The sequence below is a fragment of the Anabrus simplex genome, chromosome 1 (assembly GCF_040414725.1).
Source record: "Anabrus simplex isolate iqAnaSimp1 chromosome 1, ASM4041472v1, whole genome shotgun sequence".
Lineage (NCBI taxonomy): Eukaryota > Metazoa > Arthropoda > Insecta > Orthoptera > Tettigoniidae > Anabrus > Anabrus simplex.
This window is the reverse complement of record NC_090265.1, coordinates 1291193094-1291206536: the sequence shown is the minus strand read 5'-3', so window position 1 is coordinate 1291206536 and position 13443 is coordinate 1291193094.

Sequence of the window (13443 nt, the reverse complement as noted above, 5' to 3'; positions counted from 1 at the left end):
GAAATCCTGAATTTTCCGTACTTCCAAGGAATTTTATGGTCTGTGCAGTAATGCCTCAGTTTATTATTTATGAATCCTGTTACTCATAAACACGTCCGACTCCATGGCTAAATGGTTAGCATGCTGGCCTTTCGTCACTGGGGTCCCGGGTTCGATTCCCGGCAGGGTCGGGAATTTTTACCATAATTGGCTAATTTCGGTGGCACTAGGGCTGGGTTTATGTGTCGTCTTCATCATCATTTCATCATCATCACGACGCGCAGATCGCTTACCGGTGTCAGTTCAAAAGACCTGCACCTGGCGAGCCGAACTTGTCTTAGGACACTCCCGGCACTAAAAGTCATACGCCATTTCATTACTCATAGACATGACATATTATTTCTGGATTTGTACCGAATGAAAAGACACAAATTACAAGGAAACTTTACATTTCGAAAAGACTTAGCTCAGATTTCTCAAGAGTGATCCGCGACAGTTCTACTAATGCTGAAAGGTTTGGCTTCAATAAACCGTTGCTTTATTGATGAAAGAGTACTCTCATTGATCAACAGATGTTTCACTACGCTCTATTGGAGATATACTGTAGTTCTTGTGATGTAGAATTGTGAATGACTACAAAATTACCTTGACAGTGTTGTGAGATGGACAGCAGACACTGGTATGATGGGAGGGGACAAAACATGAATAAGATTCACCAACAGGTGAAGTCCCTTCAGTTTTAATTATTGTGTTTATGGGGAGACAGTAACTCATGGGTTCACTGTAAAAACCTACGTGTTTATATGAGTAAATTCCTTCACTGAGGTATTCATATAAACGGGATTTTAAAGATTACAGATCTCTTCACATGGTTATGGTGGTATTTAGGGGTTGTAGTAAGGCTGTAAAGGAGAGGGCGTGTAAGAAACTGGTAAGACCCTAATTAGAGTATGGTTCTGATTTATGTGATCGTCAGGAGGAGTACTTCATTCGAGAATTGGAAAAGATACAAAGGAAAGCATCACGGTTTGTTCTGTGTGATTTCCGACAAAAGAATAGTCAGTAGTGCTAGGAAAATGTTGTAAACTTTTGGGCTGGAAAGACTTCGGAGTAAGCAGACGAAAACCTCGACTAAGTGGTATATTCCGAGCTGTCAGAGGAAGATGTAGCTTGGAATGGCGTTAGTAGGCGAACAAGCTTCAGTGAAGCTTTTAAAAGTAGAAAAGATCGTAATATGACGATAAAGTTGAAATTCAAGGGAACAAATTGGGGCAAACACTAGTTCATAGAAGGAGGAATTAGGGACTGAAATAATTTTTCAAATGAGATGTTTGATATATTTCCAACTTTTTTCATTTCATTTGAGAAAAGACTAGGTAAAGAACCGATAGGAAAACTGCCACCTAGATGACAGCCCTAAATATAATAGGTGATTTATTTATTTATTTATTTATTTATTTATTTATTTATTTATTTATTTATTTATTTATTTATTGTGACAGCCACCATTTGCACCAAATTCCGATTCGTTCCTTGCCGTGAGTTAGCAAATAGGAAACGATAAGATCATTGGACTATAACAGTAGTGAAATATTCTACGAAAAATCATTAGTGTAGGCAAGGAGGAATAGAATAAACATGGAAATGAAGAGAGAACAAACTGCAGAAATGGTTACCTGGAAAGAGAGGAAGACGTGTTCCCCTTTAGATAGACTGATTACCCTTCCCAGGTTGGGGAATGAAAACTTTCGATAAGATAAGAAATAAATTGGTATAAAGAAAACAAATAAATGAAAACTTAATCGAGAAATGATAGCCGATTGGTATCGTCACTGGCTCCACATCAAGATGGCTCCCGTCAATGTATTTGGGATTTTTGAAATGGAATTCCATGTCCCTGTGGTCCAGATTCCGCGTAAAATTGGAAATCCGTTGGATGTAACCACGGTATCAAATTCTTCTTCTTCTTCTTCTTCTTCTTCTTCTTCTTCTAGCGTCGTCCCCTCACAGGAGGTTGTCAACCATCATGGAGTCAGTTTAACTACTTCTCGTTTCTCGTATCAGAGTTCTCGTATCGTGGTTGTCGAAGCACTGTCGGAGGTTTCGCTTTTGTTCCACGTCGACATTTTCTGTCCATTTTGCTTTCTAGGGGCAGTTGTGTCGGACTATAATTCACATTTCGTAACATGTGACCGAAACAGGCTACTTTCCTGTGTTTTGGGAGGTTTAAGATTTCACATAATTTCGCGGTATAACAGAGAACCTCCTCGTTGGTGACATATTCTGCGATAGATCCCCATTCGAAAGGCGTGAGGTAGGTTTATTGATGAAGCATTTAGTGCTCATCCTTTCCGACCGTCTTGCAGAACACATAACACTACTTCACTACACGCCAACATGTCTCGGTTGCACGCACGATATCAACAGTCTTTCAAATAAAGGACCGAAATGCTCACCTTTGTTTCTTACTGTAAGGGACTGAGAAAACAGCCAATAATAACCAGTTGAAGGTCTCCTCCTCAACAGACAACTTTTATGCTGTTCCAAGTGTAACTTAGTTGTGAATGACATAGCACCCTTTAGTGCTCTATGCAACTTGTTGCGACAATGCTATTTAAAAGTATTTTTTTGTAATCTGGTAGAAACATGTCAAAAGGTAGTGAGGGTATTGCATGAGAGCTGACAGTGCCTCACTGGTTTGAACAATTGTGTGTGGGGAACCGGAGTCTCCAAAGTGAGTAATGCAGAGGCCGCTCGCCAAAGGTGGATAACGCCATTTTAAAGGCGTACAGGTAGGAAGGTGTCCAGTTTGTCTAACTGTACATTGTTTTTATTTCAAACATTTCTGACTATCTACATCAGACTGAAAAAGCTAAAGGCTGCGCGGTTTGGGTCACATTACTGTCACCTTGCATTCGGTAGATAGTGGATTCGAACCCCACTGTCGGCAACCGTGAAGATGTTTTTTCGTGATTTCCCCATTTTTACATCATGCAAATGCTGGGGCTGCACCTTAATCGAGGCCACGGTCGCTTCCTTCCCATTCCTAGCCCTTTCCACAGTGTTACACTCTTAAAGGAGCAGACTATACCGTTGACGTAGTGAAAGTGAAAAAGTGCGCTTCGATAAAAGAAGACAAATAAAAATGCAAAATGCTAAACATGAATATATATACAATTGCTCTCCATCTGCCCTCCCACATGTGGAGACGGCAGGAACAAGAAACGAGAAAGCAAGAGACGTTAAACAAGAAAGCTTATTCCAATCTGAGGCAGTGCAAAAATTAGAGATTGGATAAAAAACAAAGTAGAACATGATTCAAGTCGTAGTTATTATTGTCATGTTGCTTTCCGGAGTACTCTGGGACTACATCCATTGAGGGGATTTTTTGTAAATAAATAAAAAAACAACGCAGAGATATACAAGTTTCTTCATCTTCTTCTTCATTATTATTATTATTATTATTATTATTATTATTATTATTATTATTATTATTATTATTATTATTATTATTATATCCCACTGCTGACCAGTACTGTAGGGATGTACCTACGTTTGCATTACGTGCTTATGCACTCCTAGAGTATATGCGTACTGTATATCGTCGGCTTACTTCTAAAACCTCATATGTCCCGATGCACTTTCTACGCGTTATTTTCCTTACGCCTGGCCACGCCTCCCAGCCATATATGGAGTTGCAGTCCATCAGAACAATTTTCATTGTGATCAATTTCCTATGCGGGTGTGTAAAAGAAAATGGACCTTACCTACGGTACAGTAGGGATGTTGTTATCATCACGTATTTACTCACTCCTAATGCATAATGCATTTAAGGTTCAATCTCCTTTACACATTAGCACAGGAAAATGAACACAACGAAAATCGTTCTGATAGGTTGCATACCAATATGTGGCTGGGAGGCGTGACGAGTCTTAAGGAAAATAATGGGTAGAAAAAGCATTGCGAGATACGAGGTTTTAGAAGTAAGGCGTCGATATATTTCATCCAATACAGAAATCATGTTGCGCCCATCCCCATGGCACAACAGCCCCGCAGGGCCTTGGCCTACCAAGCGACTGCTACTCAGCCCAAAGGCCTCCAGATTACGAGATGCCGTGTGATCATAACGACGATTCCTCTCAGCCGGGATTTTATATCGTCGTTGCCGGGTCAAAACCTCCTACGTGATAATATTTTTGGATATATACTGAACCGCAGCACATACATTATGAAGAGCGAGAATGCCTTGACCATATTCACACAAAATTCACCTTAGATGACAGAACCTTACCGGCCAAAGTTCTAAGCTAAAATATTTCACATAGGAGGTTTCGTCCCGGCAGCGACGATATACCACTTGGGCTCAAAAAGCCAGTGTTTACCGTCTGACCCACTCCGTCAGGAAAAGGTAACTCGAAAATAGAAAATTCACAACTGAACAAGAGCAAACATATGAAAGATCAAGTGCACATACGGGACACATTTTTTTCATATGAGTCCATTTATTCACACACGGACGTCCGTGCGTGTGGGTTTGCATGTAATTAATTGCATCTACTTCACAACGTGGATGGTAATCTTGAAACCGGGTTGGTGAAACGAGATTGTAGATTAAGGGCAAAGTACGCAGTCATAAATATGAACTGTCTGTGCCGGGAATCAAACCAGGAACCTTGAGCATAGAAGAACGCATAACCTACTCTAATACACAGCGAGCCCATTAACAACTTGCAATTATCACAGACCAGTGTGGTGACTGACGATGATGATAATGATGATGTTGATGTTGATGTTGATGAAGATGATTTTTATGATTATGATTATTAAAAGCCTCCACGTCTCAGATGGCAGCGCGCCGATCTCTCACCGCTGGTTTAAGTGGTTCAAATCCCGGTCACTCCATGTGAGATTTTGCCGGACAAAGCGGAGTTGGAACAGGTCTCTCTTCGGGTACTCCGGTTTTCCGTGTCATCTCTCATTCAAACAACACTCTTCGTGTCATTTCATTTCATTTGTAAGTCATTCATCATTGCCCCAGAGGAGTGCGACAGGCTAAAATTAGACAGAAAGGTCCATTCCTGAGATGGATGAAACCGGAAACAGGCTGCGGATTTTCATTATTATTATTATTATTATTATTATTATTATTATTATTATTATTATTATTATTATTATTATTATTATTTGACGGGACAAACGTCGAGGTCATCAAGCCCTCTCAGGTAGTAATAATAATAATGGCGTGAGGCCTCCGAAGAGGCCTGGTACAGGTCTTCCTAGTTGACACCTTATAGTCGACCTGCACGTCTGTGAGGATGGGCCCTACCTATGATGAATTCTAATGATGACGACGACACACACACACACAGACTCAGTCCCCGAACCATTGGAATTAACCAATGAAGGTTAAATTCCGCGACTCGACCGGGAATCGAACCCGGGACCCTCTCGACCAAAGGCCAGCACGCTAAGCATTTATCCATGTATATGGACATTAAACTCTCTCTGATCAGTTTTATCAGCAGAGTATTCATTTAACATTTCTTGATAGGATAGGCCACGGGTACCGAATATACCGCCCGTGCGTCATACGGGACCTGCGATATCATTCCAAACGGTCCTCCGTAATATATGAGCGTTCTATGTTGCCCTAATCTATTCACACTTTGCTTAATGGGTTATAGGAACTAATAAATAAATAAATAAATAAATAAATAAATAAATAAATAAATAAATAAATAAATAAATAAATAAATATTACACAATGGAGTGCCTCTTCTTTTTCTCGAAAGCGGAATAACGCTCGGTACAAATAACGGAATGAAACCAGAGTGTCGATATCAGGCAATACGTAGTTCACTCTAAAGTAAGATGTTCGGTAGCACATACAGTATATCGTCGCTGCCGGGGCAAAACCTCCTACGTGAAATATTTTAGCTAAGAACTTTAGCCGGTAAGGTTCTGTCATCTAAGGTGCAATGTGTGAATGTTGTCAATGCATTCTCGCTCTTCATAATGTATGTGCTGCGGGTCAGTATATCTCCAAAAATATTATCATATGGGAGGTTTTGTCCTGGCAACGACGATATTTACGAACAGTATTTTTCCGTCTTAGAGTTGAACAAATCCAAATTTAAACTTCAGATGAATAGATGAACATTTTAAAATATTATGAAAGTTTTATTAAGCCAAAACATTTGACCAAATTTTGATCGTCTTGTAGGTAAAAAGTGAAGCCAGAATTCACATACAAGGTGCATTTTTCATATAACGTCCCAATTTAAATTTTATAAATTTTATGTTCACACAGTCTACGTCTGTTCCTGCTATTAGCTAATTAACGTAATTTTTTTATACCGCATTTATTATATAAGAATGCTCGTTCTTCGCTCGGGATATTTTTATTCTTTAGTTTTGGACTGAAAACGAGGAATTTTTGCTTCGAGCTTTATGGCATGGTTATTGCTATTAATCTGAAAACACAGCAAGAGTTTGGCCAAGTATCGCTTTTCATGGGGAGTTTTATTTCCGGCAGGGACTTGCCTATTGCCAGGGGATATTCTTCCACAGGCATCCTTGCCTATTTGCCGGACGAAATCACGAGTCTAGGGGTAGTTCTATCTCCAAAGTTTAGTCATACTTAAGATGAATGGGGTTGATTTCGATTCATTTCGCCGGTTTACTTCTAAAACCTCGTATGTCCCGATGCACTTCCTACGCATTATTTTCCTTAAGGCTGACCACGCCTCCCGGCCACATATGGATAACTTATGCCGTCCATCAGAACAATTTTCATTGTGATCAATTTACTATGCTGATGTGTAAAGGAAAATGGACCTTACCATACTGTACACTAGGGATGTTGTTTTCATCACGAATTTACGCACTCCTACAGTATAATGCATTTAAGGTTCATTTTCCTTTACACACCAGCAATGGAAAGTGAACACAATGAAAATTGTTCTGATGGGCTACATATCAATACGTGGCTGGGAGGCGTGACCAGTCTTAAGGAAAATAATGGGTGGAAAAAGCATTGTGAGATACGAGGTTTTAGAAATAAGCCGTCGATTTACTTTATATCGTCGCTCCTATGCCAGAAGCGCGAATGTGACAATGCTCTTCCTATCCAATATTTCCCTTAAGCTTGGTCACGCCTCCCAGCCACATATTGATATACAGGCCATCAGAACAATTGTCATTGAGTTCATTTCCATGCGCAAGTTTAAAGGAATATGAAGCTTAAATACATCATTAGGAGAGGGTAAACATGTCATTCAAACATACGTTCCTGTATTACAGTAAGGTTCATTTTCCTTTACACATCAGCATATAAAAATGAACTCAACAAAGTTTGTTCCGATGGACAGCATATCAATATGCGGCTGGTATGCGTGACCAATGTTGAGGGAAATAATCGATAGGAAGAGCATTGTCATATTCGCGGTTTCGGCGTAGGAGCGACGATATTCTTTTCAGCAAATGACGTTCTATATTCTTCCATATGGTCCTGTGATTTGTTTATTGTTATGGCAAAGCAAACGTTAACCGAGAACTGAAGACGTTTAAATTCAAAAGGACAATATCATGGAATAGACGGATTTTTTAAAAACTACGTTCTTACTCACTGCAGTGTATGTTAAAATAGTAGCCTTGATTGCGTTCGGTTGTGAAGTCTTTACCTGAAGCCGTGTTCCGTTGCAAAGAGATGGATTTAGATTTCTGACAATCATCTTGAAATTTGACAGGTAGGTAACCTAAATCCTTGGTTTCTGTGATCATTTATTATTATTATTATTATTATTATTATTATTATTATTATTATTATTATTATTATTATTATTATTATTATTATTATTATATTCTTCGTCATCACACTGAAGACTGTCACCACCAAATCGCATTAAGCCTCTTACAGAAAGATCCACAGCTGTAAGCAAAGAGTTTATGCACATAAATCTTCAGACCGATTACGGAAACGCATAAAAGAGCATGAACAATTATGCATTGTACGTCACTGGCTTTATCTTCAATTTCGTGACTTGTTTTCTGTCATTCAAGCTTTCATGAGCAATAAGTAACTGTCATGGCTTTTCTGGCGAGATGCAGTGCTTACAGTGCACTATGTCTTCTGGTATGGGCTACATCAAATTTGTTACTTTCATCGGCATATCTCAGTCTCATGCTTGGCTTTGACAGTATAGAAGTGACTGAGGTAAGAGTGATGCTAGTAATACCATTGCTTATGCTGCCAGTCCCCGTTATGAATGGTGTGAAAATATCGCTCATAGGTCGGTTGGTTCATGCATATCAGTGGGTTTGGCAGACTGATATGTAATAGCAACGGCTGGCTCGGTGAGGAAAGCAACGGGAAACTACATCACTCCTAATTTCCCTTGTACGCCTCTTCAGTGACGCCTAGGCTATTTATGACAGCTGTTGGCGGAGCTGCAGAGGATCAAACCAGCCTTCGGGCTGAATACCCAACAACATACAAGTAACTGTCGACTATACAGTATGTCCCTAGCAGCATTAGAATTCACGGTGAAGTAGAGTCGCGTGGCGTCTCTTAAACGAAGCAATCAATCCAAGATTTCACTTTTCACGTGACTCAGCACCGGTGACTGCGCTCTAATAGAATTAAATTAATCCCTCCACACAAGGTTGTCACTGCGCTACTGCTCCACTCGTCCCCATTTACTTTGAACCGCGCGTCCATTACCTCGACTTGATTACAGATTGCGTCATACGGCTGATGTGACAGTGAGGGAAGGCACAAACAAATTTGAGGTGACGTTGAGGAAGGCTCATACAGTGTTGCCAGGTCTCCCGAAATTTCAGGAGAACTCCCATTTTTTTTTTTGCAACACACTAGAAAACCCGGAAAAAACAAAAAATTTCCCGAAATTTCTTCTAATCCAAATTTATGGAGTATCAATAATAATGACTAACGGTGCATAATATCGTCCCTGTTCTGCCAAAACGGCGAATGTAACACTGCTCTTCCTATCCATTATTTCCCGTAAGACTGGACACGCCTTCCAGCCATGTATTGATATGCAGTCCATCAGAACAATTTCCGTTGAGTTCAATTTCCTATGCGCGTGTGTAAAGGAAAATGAACTTTACTGTACCATACTGAAGGAATGTTTGTTTGCATGAAATTTACCCACTCCTAGAATGTGATGTATTTAAGGTTCATTTTCCTTTACACACGCGCATAGGAAAATTAACGCAAATTGTTCTGATGTACTTCATATCAATATGTGGTTGGGGGCGTGATCAGTCTTAAGGAAGATAATGGAGAGGAAGAGCGTTGTCACATTCGCCGTTTGGCAGAAGAGGGACGATATATTTGTGTCGAAAAGCTCTTTCTTCGTCTCACTGCGTGACGATTTAGAGATAACATCACTCGTTAGGTACTTCCCAGCATTCACTTTAGGCTCGAATTACGTAATCTCTCCCCTATTATTGAACTCAAAACTCACACTTTACTGAATTATTCGAAGGGAAATCACCGACACGCATATAGAATACAAAATCTGAATCCTATTACGACTTCAAAATTGGCACACAATTTCTACTCCTGATGAATAACTACATTTACAGGAAGATTGAGAATAATAATAATAATAATAATAATAATAATAATAATAATAATAATAATAATAATAGATTAGTTAGAGAGTACGGGCGAGTGAAATTGTATACTTTTCTCACAGTAACTTAAAATGACTATTGAATTCTTTTATTTATGCTATAACATTTCAGTGCTAGCTAAACTACCGAAAATTTTCATTAAAACTCCCGAAATTTTTACGTACAATCTACCGATTATTTTTTTCACCCTGGCAACACTGGGATCATATCCGACGCACAGCGATCGGAACGACTTACATGTCTTTTTGCTTTTGGTTTTATGTAGCATCAACTCAAACAGATCCTATGGCGACAGGATAGGACTGGGAAGGAAGTGGCCATGGTTAATCCAGCATTTGCCTGATGCGAACATGGAAAACCACATTTAGGGCTGGGATTCTAATTCGTCATCTCCCGAATGTAAGCCTACAGTTGTATGACTCAAACCGCACAGCCATTTCACTCGGTTTGACATGATTAGGTGACCAAACCATTGTTAGGTACGTTTAATTTAGACGGTTCAAAACTGGTGGGAAAAAGAATAGAAATGTATAGCGATGGCCAAGTTCTGATGATGATGATGCTTGTTGATTAAAGGGGCCTAACATCTGAGGTCATCCGCCTTGGCCAAGTTCTAATACATCGTATTTGATAATGCTCTTCATATCCTGGTCACGCCTCCCAGCCACATGCGAATATGCAGACCATTAGTATAATTTTCGTTGTGTTCATTTTCCTATGCTGATGTGTAAAGAAAAATGACTCTTGAATACAGCATACTGTAGGAATGTGTAAATACGTCAATCCTACAATACGGTACGGTAAGGTTCATTCTCCTTTACACTTCAGCATAAAAAATGAACACAACGAAAATTGCACTGATGGACTGCATATCCATATCCGGCTGCGAAGCGTTACCAGTATAGAAGGAGCATTGTCAGGTACATGGTGTTAGAACTATGCCATCCATAGGTCATAATGTACTGTAAGAATTGGACCCATGAATTTTGCGCTGTGAATTAGGCCTATACGATGCGATGTCCTGAATACGAAACGTTCACTTATTGCTTCTTTGATCTCGTTTCTAATACTGATACTCATTGCTCCATTGCAATCATTACCGGAAAGCAAAACATTTTATCAGATGTTTGGCTGTAATAGCCAGAGTTTACTGAACCCATACCACGTATTGGCTATTAATAATTGCCTCTGCTTCATGATGCACGAGTATCCTATATGCAAGAAATCGTTTTGGTACATCAATCTGCATATTAGTGTTGTGTGACAGAAACGATCCATGGTATTCTGCTTTTAATTGGAGTGCGATGTATTTTTGACAAATATCTCTATACAAACACTCTGGCTGTCTATACACTTGCTTATTTTGTAATTGTTTTATATTTATCCGTTTCAGGACAACTCAAAACCGTATTAGTGAATTTTATCTTTAATGTTGATTGTCCGTTGGTTTGTCTATTTGTATGTACCACTACCACGGACAAACGGCTGAATTCATTTCTACCTAGAGACTACTCATCCAGGAGCAGGTTTCGATACGTTTATAACTTAAACATCACTGTCTTATCAGACCAGAGATTGATAGGAACACTAAGAAAGCTGTTTAATGTTTTCTTATATACTTTTAACTTACTGTAAAATCTGTAGACCATGTGTGAAACGGCTACTTATTTTAAACCATTCTGGTTCTGCACATGTATTATTTTACTCTTCAAACGACAGTAAGAATTGCTGTTTTCTACGGAGTTTAAATTCTGTCCCGAGTGAAGGACTCTCTCGAAGCTCAACAGTAAGTCTACCAATTGCCTTGGCAACTTCTCACTCTGATTGGCAAAAATGAAGAAACATTATGCCATGTTCGTCGTCATTCGTGTAAACTCGTGACCTTTCGTAGGGTAGTAGGAGAGAGAGGCATCAAGCTGCCATGCTGCGGGATACTCGTGGAATACCGTTGTAGTTCACAGTCGTGCTAAGCCTGGTTTTAATATCTGAACAGTACTGTCGAGTGTAGTACATTAATTCACACTGCAAGGTGGTTTTTTTTTTGGCATTTGCTATCGTTTTGAATTTCTCCTCTATCTCCGTTTTCCGCCTTAATATTTTGGTTGCCCCTTTTAAATCTGCAATTACTGTTTAGTCATAAGTAATGACACCTTCAGTTATCTTTTATATGAATGTTTAACTAGCCCTACCCCTAAATTTCTACTCTGTTGCCGATTTGGAGCAATCGTAAGTGATATGATCAGAATTTAGTGAGGGATACTTCATTTTTCCGATACATACACAGTACATAGAAGTTACATATTTCTACTATTCATCTGTATCTTCGAATATTATTCTAGTTAAATTATTTTTAAAATTTCCAGACACATGTCTTCATTTCCTTGTACGTACGGGAGTGTTTATACCGAAACATGGACTCTCCTTTCTTTAAGTAACATTATCCACAATTTCTTTCCTAGTTTAATTATTTCACAATACAGAATGTAGCTGATTAAGTTCAATATCGTACCACCAGCTGGAACATTTAGCACCAGTAGGTGGTTTTTCACATTTTTGTGAGTTGGTGCCTTTTAATATGGCCGCTACGAAACGAGCTACCCTTCGAAAATATTGTCCGGAGCTTAAAAGTGAGATTATCCAAGATGCTTCAGACTGATTTCCAGCACAATACCTGGGCATGGTTTGCAGGGATAACACAATTCCATGTCTAAACTGACTGCGAATGCTTCAGAACTCGAGGCTGGACTGTGTGCGAAGAGAGAGAGAGAGAAATTTGGAGAATGATGCTGAAAGCCTGGCCAGATTTCTAAATGTAGGGTGCCTGAGACTACTTTTAATAATATTGTTTTTACGTCCCAATAAGTACTTCAAGGTTTCCCAAGACGCTAAGGGGCTGAAAATTCTGTGCAGCAAGAGTTCATTTATGTGCAGGTAGATCTACCTACCCGAGATTGTGACATAGGAGCCTCTTCCAGTAAGTTACCACCAAACTGAGACGGAATCAAACATATAGCCTTGGTCCAAGATAGCCAGCGTTCTACTAAATCATCACTGTGCGAGCAATACCGCGTATCCTAATTGACAATACATTCCTCTCCATTATTTTCCATAAGACATTTCATGCTTCCCAGTCGCATAGGGATATGGAGTCCATCAGAACAATTCGTCGCTGTTCGGGCAAAAGGTCATATATCAGAATGCTCTCCCTAGTCATTATTTTCCTTAAGACTGGTCACGCCTCGCAGCCACATATGGATATGCAGTCCAACAGGACAATTTTCGTTGTGTTCATTTTCGTACGCCAAAGTGTAAAGGAAAGCTAACCTTAATTTTCGTCATGCTAATTTTCGTATGCTGGTATCTAAAGGAAAGTGAACCTTAAGTACACCATACTGCAGGAGTGCGTAAATACGACCTGCGAACATATATTTGTACATTGCGGTACGGAAGATTAATTCGTAGCTGTTCGGACAAAAGGTCATATCTCACAATGCCCATCCTACCCATTACTTTCCTTAAGACCGAGCTCGATAGCTGCAGTCGCTTAATTGCGGTCAGTATCCAGTATTCGGGAGATCGTGGGTTCGAACCCCACTGTCGGCAGCCCTGAAGATGGTTTTCCGTGGTTTCCCATTTTCACACCAGGCAAATGCTGGGGCTGTACCTTAATTAATTAAGGCCACGGCCGCTTCCTTCCCACTCCTAGTCCTTCCCTGTCCCATCGTCGCCATAAGACCTATCTGTGTCGGTGCGACGTAAAGCACATAACAAAAAAAAAAAAACTTTCCTTAAGACTGGTCACGC